This window comes from Bos taurus, chromosome 13 (genome assembly GCF_002263795.3).
Source record: "Bos taurus isolate L1 Dominette 01449 registration number 42190680 breed Hereford chromosome 13, ARS-UCD2.0, whole genome shotgun sequence".
NCBI classification, from domain to species: Eukaryota; Metazoa; Chordata; class Mammalia; order Artiodactyla; family Bovidae; genus Bos; species Bos taurus.
In genome coordinates, this window is record NC_037340.1 from 11,250,123 (window position 1) to 11,263,033 (window position 12,911).

At 40.3% G+C, this 12,911-nt stretch overlaps 1 protein-coding gene across 1 annotated transcript in view; it reads right to left on the reverse strand.

Moving 5' to 3' along the window:
* Window positions 1-12,911, reverse strand: part of LOC112449367 (ankyrin repeat domain-containing protein 26-like) — a 101,674-nt gene that overhangs the window by 49,925 nt on the left and 38,838 nt on the right. The gene's annotated exons all lie outside the window — the stretch shown is intronic.

Here is a 12,911-nt window from a genome sequence, read left to right on the forward strand (position 1 = left end):
CAATAGACCAGTTAGACCTAATTGATATCTATAGGACATTTCATCCCAAAACAATGAATTTCACCTTTTTCTCAAGCGCACATGGAACCTTCTCCAGGATAGATCACATCCTGGGCCATAAAGCTAGCCTTGGTAAATTCAAAAAAATAGAAATCATTCCAAGCATTTTTTCTGACCACAATGCAGTAAGATTAGATCTCAATTACAGGAGAAAAACTATTAAAAATTCCAACATATGGAGGCTGAACAACACACTGCTGAATAACCAACAAATCACAGAAGAAATCAAAAAAGAAATCAAAATTTGCATAGAAACAAATGAAAATGAAAACACAACAACCCAAAACCTGTGGGACACGGTAAAAGCAGTCCTAAGGGGAAAGTTCATAGCAATACAGGCACACCTCAAGAAACAAGAAAAAAGTCAAATAAATAACCTAACTCTACACCTAAAGCAACTAGAAAAGGAAGAAATGAAGAACCCCAGGGTTAGTAGAAGGAAAGAAATCTTAAAAATTAGAGCAGAAATAAATGCAAAAGAAACAAAAGAGACCATAGCAAAAATAAACAAAACCAAAAGCTGGTTCTTTGAAAGGATAAATAAAATTGACAAACCATTAGCCAGACTCATCAAGAAACAAAGGGAGAAAAATCAAATCAACAAAATTAGAAACGAAAATGGAGAGATCACAACAGACAACACAGAAATACAAAGGATCATAAGAGACTACTATCAACAATTATACGCCAATAAAATGGACAACGTGGAAGAAATGGACAAATTCTTAGAAAAGTACAACTTTCCAAAATTGGACCAGGAAGAAATAGAAAATCTTAACAGACCCATCACAAGCATGGAAATTGAAACTGTAATCAAAAATCTTCCAGCAAACAAAAGCCCAAGTCCAGACGGCTTCACAGCTGAATTCTACCAAAAATTTAGAGAAGAGCTCACACCTATCCTGCTCAAACTCTTCCAGAAAATTGCAGAGGAAGGTAAACTTCCAAACTCATTCTATGAGGCCACCATCACCCTAATACAAAAACCTGACAAAGATGCCACAAAAAAAGAAAACTACAGGCCAATATCACTGATGAACATAGATGCAAAAATCCTTAACAAAATTCTAGCAATCAGAATCCAGCAACACATTAAAAAGATCATACACCATGATCAAGTGGGCTTTATCCCAGGGATACAAGGATTCTTCAATATCCGCAAATCAATCAATGTAATACACCACATTAACAAATTGAAAAATAAAAACCATATGATTATCTCAATAGATGCAGAGAAAGCCTTTGACAAAATTCAACATCCATTTATGATAAAAACTCTCCAGAAAGCAGGAATAGAAGGAACATACCTCAACATAATAAAAGCTATATATGACAAACCCACAGCAAACATTATCCTCAATGGTGAAAAATTGAAAGCATTTCCTCTAAAGTCAGGAACAAGACAAGGGTGCCCACTTTCACCATTACTATTCAACATAGTTTTGGAAGTTTTGGCCACAGCAATCAGAGCAGAAAAAGAAATAAAAGGAATCCAAATTGGAAAAGAAGAAGTAAAACTCTCACTATTTGCAGATGACATGATCCTCTACATAGAAAACCCTAAAGATTCCACCAGAAAATTACTATAAATAATCAATGACTATAGTAAAGTTGCAGGATATAAAATCAACACACAGAAATCCCTTGCGTTCCTATACACTAATAATGAGAAAACAGAAAGAGAAATTAAGGAAACAATTCCATTCACCATTGCAACGGAAAGAATAAAATACTTAGGAATATATCTACCTAAAGAAACTAAAGACCTATATATAGAAAACTATAAAACACTGGTGAAAGAAATCAAAGAGGACACTAATAGATGGAGAAATATACCATGTTCATGGATTGGAAGAATCAATATAGTGAAAATGAGTATACTACCCAAAGCAATTTATAGATTCAATGCAATCCCTATCAAGCTACCAACAGTATTCTTCACAGAGCTAGAACAAATAATTTCACAATTTGTATGGAAATACAAAAAACCTCGAATAGCCAAAGCGATCTTGAGAAAGAAGAATGGAACTGGAGGAATCAACCTACCTGACTTCAGGCTCTACTACAAAGCCACAGTTATCAAGACAGTATGGTACTGGCACAAAGACAGAAATATTGATCAATGGAATAAAATAGAAAGCCCAGAGATAAATCCACGCACATATGGACACCTTATCTTTGACAAAGGAGGCAAGAATATACAATGGATTAAAGACAATCTCTTTAACAAGTGGTGCTGGGAAATCTGGTCAACCACTTGTAAAAGAATGAAACTGGACCACTTTCTAACACCATACACAAAAATAAACTCAAAATGGATTAAAGATCTAAACATAAGACCAGAAACTATAAAACTCCTAGAGGACAACAGAGGCAAAACACTCTCTGACATACATCACAGCAGGATCCTCTATGACCCACCTCCCAGAATATTGGAAATAAAAGCAAAAATAAACAAATGGGACCTAATTAACCTTAAAAGCTTCTGCACATCAAAGGAAACTATTAGCAAGGTGAAAAGACAGCCTTCAGAATGGGAGAAAATAAGAGCAAATGAAGCAACCAACAAACAACTAATCTCAAAAATATACAAGCAACTCCTACAGCTCAACTCCAGAAAAATAAAAGACCCAATCAAAAAATGGGCCAAAGAACTAAATAGACATTTCTCCAAAGAAGACATACAGATGGCTAACAAACACATGAAAAGATGCTCAACATCACTCATTATCAGAGAAATGCAAATCAAAACCACTATGAGGTACCATTTCACACCAGTCAGAATGGCTGCGATCCAAAAGTCTACAAATAATAAATGCTGGAGAGGGTGTGGAGAAAAGGGAACCCTCTTACACTGTTGGTGGGAATGCAACCTAGTACAGCCACTATGGAGAACAGTGTGGAGATTCCTTAAAAAACTGGAAATAGAACTGCCTTATGATCCAGCAATCCCACTGCTGGGCATACACACTGAGGAAACCAGAAGGGAAAGAGACACGTGTACCCCAATGTTCATCGCAGCACTGTTTATAATAGCCAGGACATGGAAGCAACCTAGATGTCCATCAGCAGATGAATGGATAAGAAAGCTGTGGTACATATACACAATGGAGTATTACTCAGCCATTAAAAAGAATACATTTGAATCAGTTCTAATGAGGTGGATGAAACTGGAGCCTATTATACAGAGTGAAGTAAGCCAGAAGGAAAAACATAAATACAGTATACTAACGCATATATATGGAATTTAGAAAGATGGTAACAATAACTCTGTATACGAGACAGCAAAAGAGACACTGATGTATAGAACAGTCTTATGGACTCTGTGGGAGAGGGAGAGGGTGGGAGGATTTGGGAGAATGGCATTGAAACATGTAAAATATCATGTAGGAAACGAGCTGCCAGTCTAGGTTCGATGCACGATGCTGGATGCTTGGGGCTGGTGCACTGGGACGACCCAGAGGGTTGGTGGGAGGAGGGAGGAGGGTTCGGGATGGGGAACACATGTATACCTGTGGCGGATTCATTTTGATATTTGGCAAAACTAATACAATTATGTAAAGATTAAAAATAAAATAAAATTAGAAAAAAAAAAAAAAGAGTCTTCTCCAACAGCACAGTTCATAAAACATCAATTCTTCGGCGCTCAGCTTTCTTCACAGTCCAACTCTCGCATCCATACATGACCACTGGAAAAACTATAGCCTTGACTAAACGGACCTTTGTTGGCAAAGTAATGTTTCTGCTTTTCAATATGCTATCTAGGTTGGTCATAACTTTTCTTCCAAGGAGTAAGCATCTTTTAATTCATTACAAATACTAAAACAAGTTGATATACTATGTGGATACAGGTGAGAAGGAGGTACTATGTAGCAAATTTCCCATGACTCCCATTCCCACTGGGAAAGCCAATTCTAAAAAATATGAAGTCACAGAAAACACAAGAAATATTTTAGTATTTGGTATCAGAGTTGCTTTTGCAGTTATACTGAATATAATCATAACTAATACTTATGAATTGACAGCCATATAAAAACATTGCTACAAAGTCCCATTTTGAGAAGACAGTCTCTAGATGGCTACCTAGTCTCCCAACTAGTCCCAGAGTTCTAAACATAATCCTGCTACCCACTCGCAGGTGTATGCTAAATTCTAGCCTAAACGAACTTAACGTTTTCCTAACTCTCTTTGTTATTGATTGCATTACTATGGTCAGAGAGAGAATGCAAACACCTTGCTAAGAGGTATTGATTGGCTGTAGATTGCATAAAAGGAGTCAGCACAAGGTAGACTTTGCCACAGAATCTAATTTGGAACCATCAGAAGGACGGTAAGGCCGTGCCCAGGTGGCCCACAGCTGAGTGCTCTGGGCTTCTGCATTATCTTCTTTGCTTCCTGTGTTTCCTGGCAGATCCAACTTGCATAGCTGACGGAGCGAGTAATTCCCTACCGGGAACACGGCTGCAGTCTTCATCTTCATTTTATCTATTACAGTCTTCTGTCCAAATTCTGTGGATGCTGACTGATTTTTGGTCATAGAATGGGACACCAAAGCACACTGACCATCAACTTTCAAATGCCTGGCTCTTTGACAAGTCTCATTCAGTTCAGTTCAGTTCAGTTCAGTCGCTCAGTCGTGTCCAACTCTTTGTGACCCCATGAATTGCAGCACGCCAGGCCTCCCTGTCCATCACCAACTCCCAGAGTTCACCCAGACTCACGTCCATCAAGTCAGTGATGCCATCCAGCCACCTCATCCTCTGTCGTCCCTTTCTCCTCCTGCCCCCGATCCCTCCCAGCATCAGAGTCTTTTCCAATGAGTCAACTCTTCGCATGAGGTGGCCAAAGTACTGGAGTTTCAACTTTAGCATCATTCCTTCCAAAGAAATCCCAGGGCTGATCTCCTTCAGAATGGACTGGTTGGATCTCCTTGCGGTCCAAGGGACTCTCAAGAGTCATCTCCAACACCACAGTTCAAAAGCATCAATTCTTTAGTGCTCAGCCTTCTTCACAGTCCAACTCTCAAGTCCATACATGACCACAGGAAAAACAAGTCTCATTATTGAGGCTCAAAGCAGCAGGAGCCCAATTTGAAAAATGTGAAAACAAAGTCTCCATTTATGAGAATGTGAGAATACAACTCTGACTAACTTGTACAAAGTCTTTCTTCAGAGAATCAGTTCCATGTCCTCCTCTCCCCTGAAACTCACTAGTCCTTCACAGCTTACAGTATCTCACATGTCACCATCATTCATGAAGAGATGTAAACTAGTGTGTCTCATTTCTTCTACTTTTTAATTGCCTAGTATTACTGATTTTGATTCACTCAACTTCTATTACATATTCTATATTCCATAAGAACTTTATCAATAATTATTTTTTCAACATCAGTTCAGTTCAGTTCAGTCACTCAGTAGTGTCCAACTATTTGCGATCTCATGAACTGCAGCACACCAGGCCTCCCGGTACATCACCAACTCCTTGGAGTCTACCCAAACTCATGTCCATTGTGTCAGTGATGCCATCCAACCACCTCATCCTCTGTCATCCCCTTCTCCTCCTGCCCTCAATCTTTCCCAACATCATGGTCTTTTCAAATGAGTCAGCTTTTCACATCAGGTGGCCAAAATATTGGAGTTTCAGCTTCAACATCAGTCCTTCCAATTAACACCCAGGACTGATTTCCTTTAGGATGGACTGGTTGGATTTCCTTGCAGTCCAAGGGACTCTCAAGAGTCTTCTCCAACACTACAGTTCAAAAGCATCAATTCTTCTGCATTCAGCTTTCTTTATAGTCCAACTCTCACATCCATACATGGCTATTTTTCAACATACAAATATATTATTAAGAAAATGTATATCTACCTTATTTTACACTTCATTATGCCTTATAATACTGTGTGCTCTAGAGACCATGGTTTTAAAAACACTTTAATGAATCCTACTACTTTAATTAATGTTACAAACCTAGAAAACATTAAAAAGCAAAGACATCACTTTGCTGACAAAGGTCCGTACACAAAGCCATGGTTTCTTCAGTAGTCATGTACAGATGTGAGAGTTGGACCATAAAGAAGGCTGAGCGCTGAAGAATTGATGCTTTCAAAGAGTGGTCTAGAGAAGACATCTGAGAGTCCCTTGGACAGTAAAGAGATCAAACCAGTCAATCTTAAGAGAAATCAACGCTGAATATTCACTGGAAGGACTAACGCTGAAACTAAAGCTCCAATACTCTGGGCACCTGATGTGAAGAGCTGAATCACTGGAAAAGACCCTGATGCTGGGAAAGATTGAGGGCAGGAGGAAAAGGAAATGGCAGAGGATAAGCTGGTGGGATAGAATCGCTGATGCAATGGATATGAACTCGGGCAAACTCCAGGAGACAGTGAGGCACAGGGAGGCCTAGCGTGCTGCAGTCCATGGGCTCACAAAGAGTTTGACCCGACTTAGTGACTGATCATCACCACCAACGACAACTTCTTTAATTACAATGAGATCATCTTTCTTCAAATTATCAATATCTTCAGAACTGATTTTTTAAGCCCTGGATAGACATCATAAACTTATATGAGACATGACAGTCTTGTGGGTGACTAATTGTTTCCATGTGAAAATAGGATAAGTCTAGGACCACACTGGATCCAAAGAGCACAGAGCACCATGAGGGAAGAATGAATGCAACACAGAAATATTTGCTTAAAAAAAAAAAAAAAAAAAAGGAACTCTAAGGTCTAAATTTCTTAAGAGAAATCAAAGAAACAAGCAAGAAATGTAAAAGTGAAACTTTAAACCCCATGTCAACACAAAGTCCCTTTATCATTTCACATCCAACCATGCCAATGGTTTAAAATGGTGGTTCTGTAGTGTGGCCTGAGAATTCCTGAAGTCCAGAGACCCACTGGGCCAGGGGATCTAAGAGGTCAATGCTCTTTTCACAACAACTCTAAACGTTACTTCCATGCTCAATTATGTTCTGAGTGCACACAGGAGTTCTTCAGAGACAGGATATGTGATATCAGAACTCTAATGACTAATGGAACTAGCCATTATGATTGTGTGTGCCTGTATTTTTACGTTTTTTAGTTTTATTTTCCAGGAGTCTCTGGCTGAGGCAAGGGTTGGCAGTGGCCTGCTGCAGGGTCAGGGGCACTGAGTGCAGCAGTGCATGCATGGGACCTGTTGAAGGAGGTGCCATTATCTTCATTACCTCCACCATAGTTTGGCCTCAGGTCAAACAATAGGGAGGGAACACAGCCCCACCCATCAACAGAAAATCAGAACAGGATCCAGTTTCCCCCTCAGTCAGTCTTTCCCATCAGGAAGTTTCCATAAGCCTCTTATCCTTATCCATCAGAGGACAGGCCGACTGAAAACTTCAATCACAGAAAACAAACCAAACTGATCACATGGACCACAGACTTGTCAATGAAATTATGAGTGAGCCATGCCATGAAGTGCCATCCAAGACAGACGGGTTATGCTGGAACATTCTGACAAAACATGGTCTACTGCAGAAGGGAATGGCAAACCACTTCAGTATTCTTGCCTTGAGAACCCCGTGAACAGTATGAAAAGGCAAAAAGATAGGACACTGAAAGATGAACTCCCCAGGTCAGTAGGTGTCCAATATGCTACTAGAGATTGGTGGAGAAATAAATCCAGAAAGAATGAAGAGATGGAGCTAAAGCAAAAACAACACCTAGCCGTGGATGTGACTGGTGATGGGAGTCCAGTCCAAGGCTGTAAAGAGCAATACTGCATAGGAACCTGGAATGTTAAGTCCATGAATCAAGGCAAATTGGAAGCAGTCAAGCAGGAGATGGCAAGAGTGAACATTGACATTTTAGGAATCAGTGAACTAAAATGGACTGGTTTGTGGTTTAGTCCGTAAGTTGTGTCCGACGCTTCTGAGCCCATGGGCTATTTGTAGCTCGCCAGACTCCTCTGGCGATAGGATTTTCCAAGCAAGAATGCTGGAGTGGGGTGCCATTTCCTTCCCCAGGAGATGTTCCTGACCCAGGCATCGAACTCGGGTCTCCTGCATGGCAGGTAGATTCTTTACTGACTGAGCTACCAGGGAAGCCCCCAGATGGACTAGAATGGGTGAATTTAACTCAGATGACCATTATGTCTATTACTGTGGGCAAGAATCCCTTAGAGGAAATGGTGTAGCCATCACAGTCAACAAGAGTCCCAAATGCAGTACTTGGATGCAATCTCAAAAATGACAGAATGAACTCTGTTTGTTTCCAAGGCAAACCATTCAATATCACAGTAATGCAAGTCTATGCTCTGACCAGTAACACTGAACAAGCTGAAGTTGAACTGTTCTATGATGAACTACAAGACCTTCTAGAACTAACACCGAAAAAAGATGTTCTTTTCAATGTAGGGGACTCGAATGTACAAGTAGGAATTCACAAGATACCTGGAGTAACAGGTAAATTTGGTCTTGGAGTACAAAATGAAGCAGGACAAAGATGAACAGAGCTTTGACAAGAGAATGTACTGGTCATAGCAAACACCTTCTTCCAACAACACAAGAGAAGACTACACACGGACATCACCAGATGGTCAATGACAAAATCAGACTGATTCTATTCTTTGCAGCCAAAGATGGAGACGCTCTATACAGTCAGCAAAAACAAGACTGGGAGCTGACTGTGGCTCAGATCATGAACTCCTTAATGCCAAATACAGACTTAAATTGAAGAAAGTAGGGAAAACCACTAGACCATCCAGGTATGACCTAAATCAAATCCCTTAGGATTATACAGTAGATGTGACAAACACATTCAAGGGATTAGTTTTGATAGATAGAGTGCCTGAAGAACAATGGATGGAGATTCGTGACATTGTACAGGAGGCATTGATCAAGAACATCCCGGAGAAAAAGAAATGCAAAAAGGCAAAATGGTTGTCTGAGGAGGCCTTACAAATAGCTGAGAAAAGAAGAGAAGCTAAAGGCAAGGGAGAACAGGAAAGATATATCCATTTGAATGCAGAGTTCCAAAGAATAGCAAGGAGAGAAGAAAGCCTTTCTCAGTGGTCAATGCAAAGAAATAGAGGAAAATAATAGAATGGGAAAGACTAGAGATCTCCCCAAGAAAGTGGGAGATACGAAGGGACAATTTCATGCAAAAAATGGGCACAATAAAGGAGAGAAATAGTATGGACCTAGTTCCAAAGAATAGCAAGAAGAGACAAGAAAGCCTTCTTCAGCGATCAATGCAAAGAAATAGAGGAAAACAACAGAATGGAAAGACTAGAGATCTCTTCAAGAAAATCAGAGATACCAAAGGAACATTTCATGCAAAGATGAGCTCAATAAAGGACAGAAATGGTATGGACCTAACAGAAGCAGAAGATATTAAGAAGAGATGGCAAGAACACACACAAAAAAACTATATAGAAAAGATCTTCATGATCCAGATAAGCACGATGGTGTGATCCTTTACTTAGAGCCAGACATCCTGGAATGTGAAGTCAAGTGGGCCTTAGGAAGCATCACTACGAACAAAGCCAGTGGAGGTGATGGAATTGCGGTTGAGCTATTTCAAATCCTAACAGATGCTGCTATGGAAGTGCTGCACTCAATATGCCAGCAAATCTGGAAATCTCAGCAGTGGCTACAGGACTGGAAATGGTCAGTTTTCATTCCAATCTCAATGAAAGGCAATGCCAAAGAATGCTCAAACTACCACACAATTGCACTCATCTCACACACTAGTAAAGTAATACTCAAAATTCTCCAGGCCAGGCCTCAACAGCACATGAAACGTGAACTTTCAGATATTCAAGCTGGATTTAGAAAAGGCCGAGGAACCAGAGATCAAACTGACAACATCCACTGGATCATCAAAAAAGCCAGAGAGTTCCAGAAAAACATCTACTTCTGCTTTATTGACCACCCCAAAGCTTTTAACTGTGTGGATCACAACAAACTGGAAAATTCTTAAAGAGATGGGAATACCAGACCACCTGACCTACCTCCTGAGAAATCTGTATGCAGGTCAAGAAGCAACTGCCGGGGACCAGCCCCGGCTGAACCAGGGTATTCGAAGGAGAGACGGCGTAGGCGAAGATCAGGAAACAATTGCTTAATTAAATGTTAATTAAGGATATAAAGAGTAATAGTATGAGGATAGCTCAGTAGGAAAATTCAGTGAAGAAAAGAGGCTGAAATAAGGATAGCTCAGTGAGGAAATTCAGTGGAGAAAAGAGGCTGAATAATTCAGCCAGAAGGTAAGAGAAAGAACGACATGGTGAGACCGAGTTTCGGTGAACAAGGCCCGCACTTTATTTTTCAAAGTAGTTTTTATACCTTAAGTTATGCACAGAGGATAATGGGGGAAGGGGTAGAGTCTTGCAGCAAACCAGGCTTTCTTCCTGCAAACTTATCATATGCAAAAGCTTAGGTGATTTGCATCATCTTCTGGCCCGGAGGCCTGTTAACATTTTAAGACCTTTTCTTCAGAAAACTTATTTTTCTCTAAAGGTGATTGGTCAGGAGCCACCCTCCAAAAGCATTAGATAAAGTTGCATTCGTACAGCGCAAAGGTGTGGTGGGCTACAAAAAGAATTAACTCAAGGGTCCCAGGTTACAAACATTAAAGCTACTATTTACACCAATTATATTAACCAATACACTGCCAGGGACACAGCAGGTAAGGGATATGGAAACTTAGCAGCAAACATTGGCCCAACAAGTGAAAATCCCTTCACCAATACAATTTCTAATCAATCTTTTAACTACTCAAAAGAATCTGTGTTTAGACAGTTTAGAACATCTCCTGCCTCTCACAGTTGGGAGGCTCTGAACAATCACATGTGGCCGGAAAAACCTATTCAGGCAGGCTAGAGGATTTCCAAAGGAGTTTGTAGGTTAAACACTGTCACACCCAGGAATTATTAACTGGAGCTGTAAGCTAACTTTTTTCAGAGAGGTAGTGGGGGACAGCCCCCCGTAAAGTCAGAGGTGTAGGTGAAAGCACAAAGCAGAAAGTAGGCAGACTCTGGTTTTGGGGGTATATGCTCGAGAATTTCCAGGGGGACTCCTGAAGCTCGATCCCGCCTTTGCGTATGCCGAGCCTCCTTCCTCATGACCTTTGTCATGGGCGGAGTTCCTCACGCTGGCTACCGGCAGTGATAGAATTTCCAGTTGAGCTATTCCAGATCCTGAAAAGTGCTGCACTCAATATGCAATATGCACTTAATATGCAATATGCCGGCTCCTGGCAAGCAACAGTTAGAACTGGACATGGAACAACAGACTGATTCCAAATAGGGAAAGGAGTACATCAAGGCTGTATATTGTCACCCTGCTTATTTAACTTATATGCAGAGTACATCATGCAAAATTCCGGGCTGGATGAAGCACAAACTGGAATCAAGATTGCCAGGAGAAATATCAATAACCTCAGATATGCAGATGACACCAGCCTTATAGCAGAAAGTGAAGAGGAACTAAAAAGCCTCTTGATGAAAGTGAAAGTGGAGAGTGAAAGGTTGGTTTAAAACTCAACATTCAGAAAACGAAGGTCATGGCATCCGGTCCCACCCACTTCATGCAAATAGATGGGGAAAGAATGGAAACAGTGACAGACTTTATTTTGGGGAGCTCCAAAATCACTGCAGTTGGTGACCGCACTCATGAAATTAAAAGATGTTTGCTGCTTGGAAGAAAAGCTATAACCGACCTTCACAGCATATTAAAAAGCAGAGACATTACTTTGCTAACGTCAGTTTGTCTCGTCCAAGCTATGGTTTTTCCAGTAGTCATGTATGGATGTGAGAGTTGGACTGTACGGAAAGCTGTACACCAAAGAATTGATGCTCTTGAATTGTAGTGTTAAGGACACTCTTGAGAGTCCCTTGGACTGCAAGGATATCCAACCACTCCATCCAAAGGGAATTCAGCCCTGAATATTCATTGAAAGGACTGATGCTGAAGCTGAAACTCCAATACTTTGGGCACCTGATGTGAAGAACTGACTCACTGGAAAAGACCCTGATGCTGGCAAAGACTGAAGGTGGGAGAAGGGGAAGACAAAGGATGAGATGGTTGGATGGCATCACCAACTTGATGGACTTGAGTCTGAGTAAACTCCGGAGTTCTGATGGACAGTGAAGGCTGGTGTGCTGCAGTCCATGGGGTCACAAAGAGTCGGACACGACGGAATGACTGAACTCAACTGAACTCCCATATAGTAAACATCAACAGACAGAAACAAAAGTTCCTTGGAATTCTCAATTACTTTTAGAAGTATAATAGGATCCTAAAGCCAACAACTTTCAGAATCACTGTTTCAAAAGATTATGTCTATCCAAGAGTCATGATTACTTCCCCTACTTCTAATAATCAAAGACACCACAAACTCTCACACACACACACACACAAACACACGCACATACAAACATACACACACACACAATCTGCTCATCAAAACATCTGATTGGCCTACAGTCATCTGTGTAACGACATTATAATGAAACAATTATAAGCTGAAATACAGCTGACATATTAGCAAGTGAAGTTTTACTCTAGGGAAAGGTTAGAGTTCAAAGAAGCATTATTGGACATTGGAAAAAGCTTAGAGTCTAAAATTTAATCTCGGAGAGTTCCTGAGAAGTATAGAGATTCAAAATGGAGAACTTCAGAGTGTCAAAGCATATACAGAAACATCTTGAGTTGAAGCTTACAATTTAAAATTTTCTTGTTCTTATCCTTGTGAATATCTTTTGTTTCAAAACACAGGTATCAACAATAACATTTGCCTTATGTATGTCCAATTCTTCAATTAAATTTGAGAAGAAAATATTAGAAGTATGAAGACTGAGCATTTCAAATA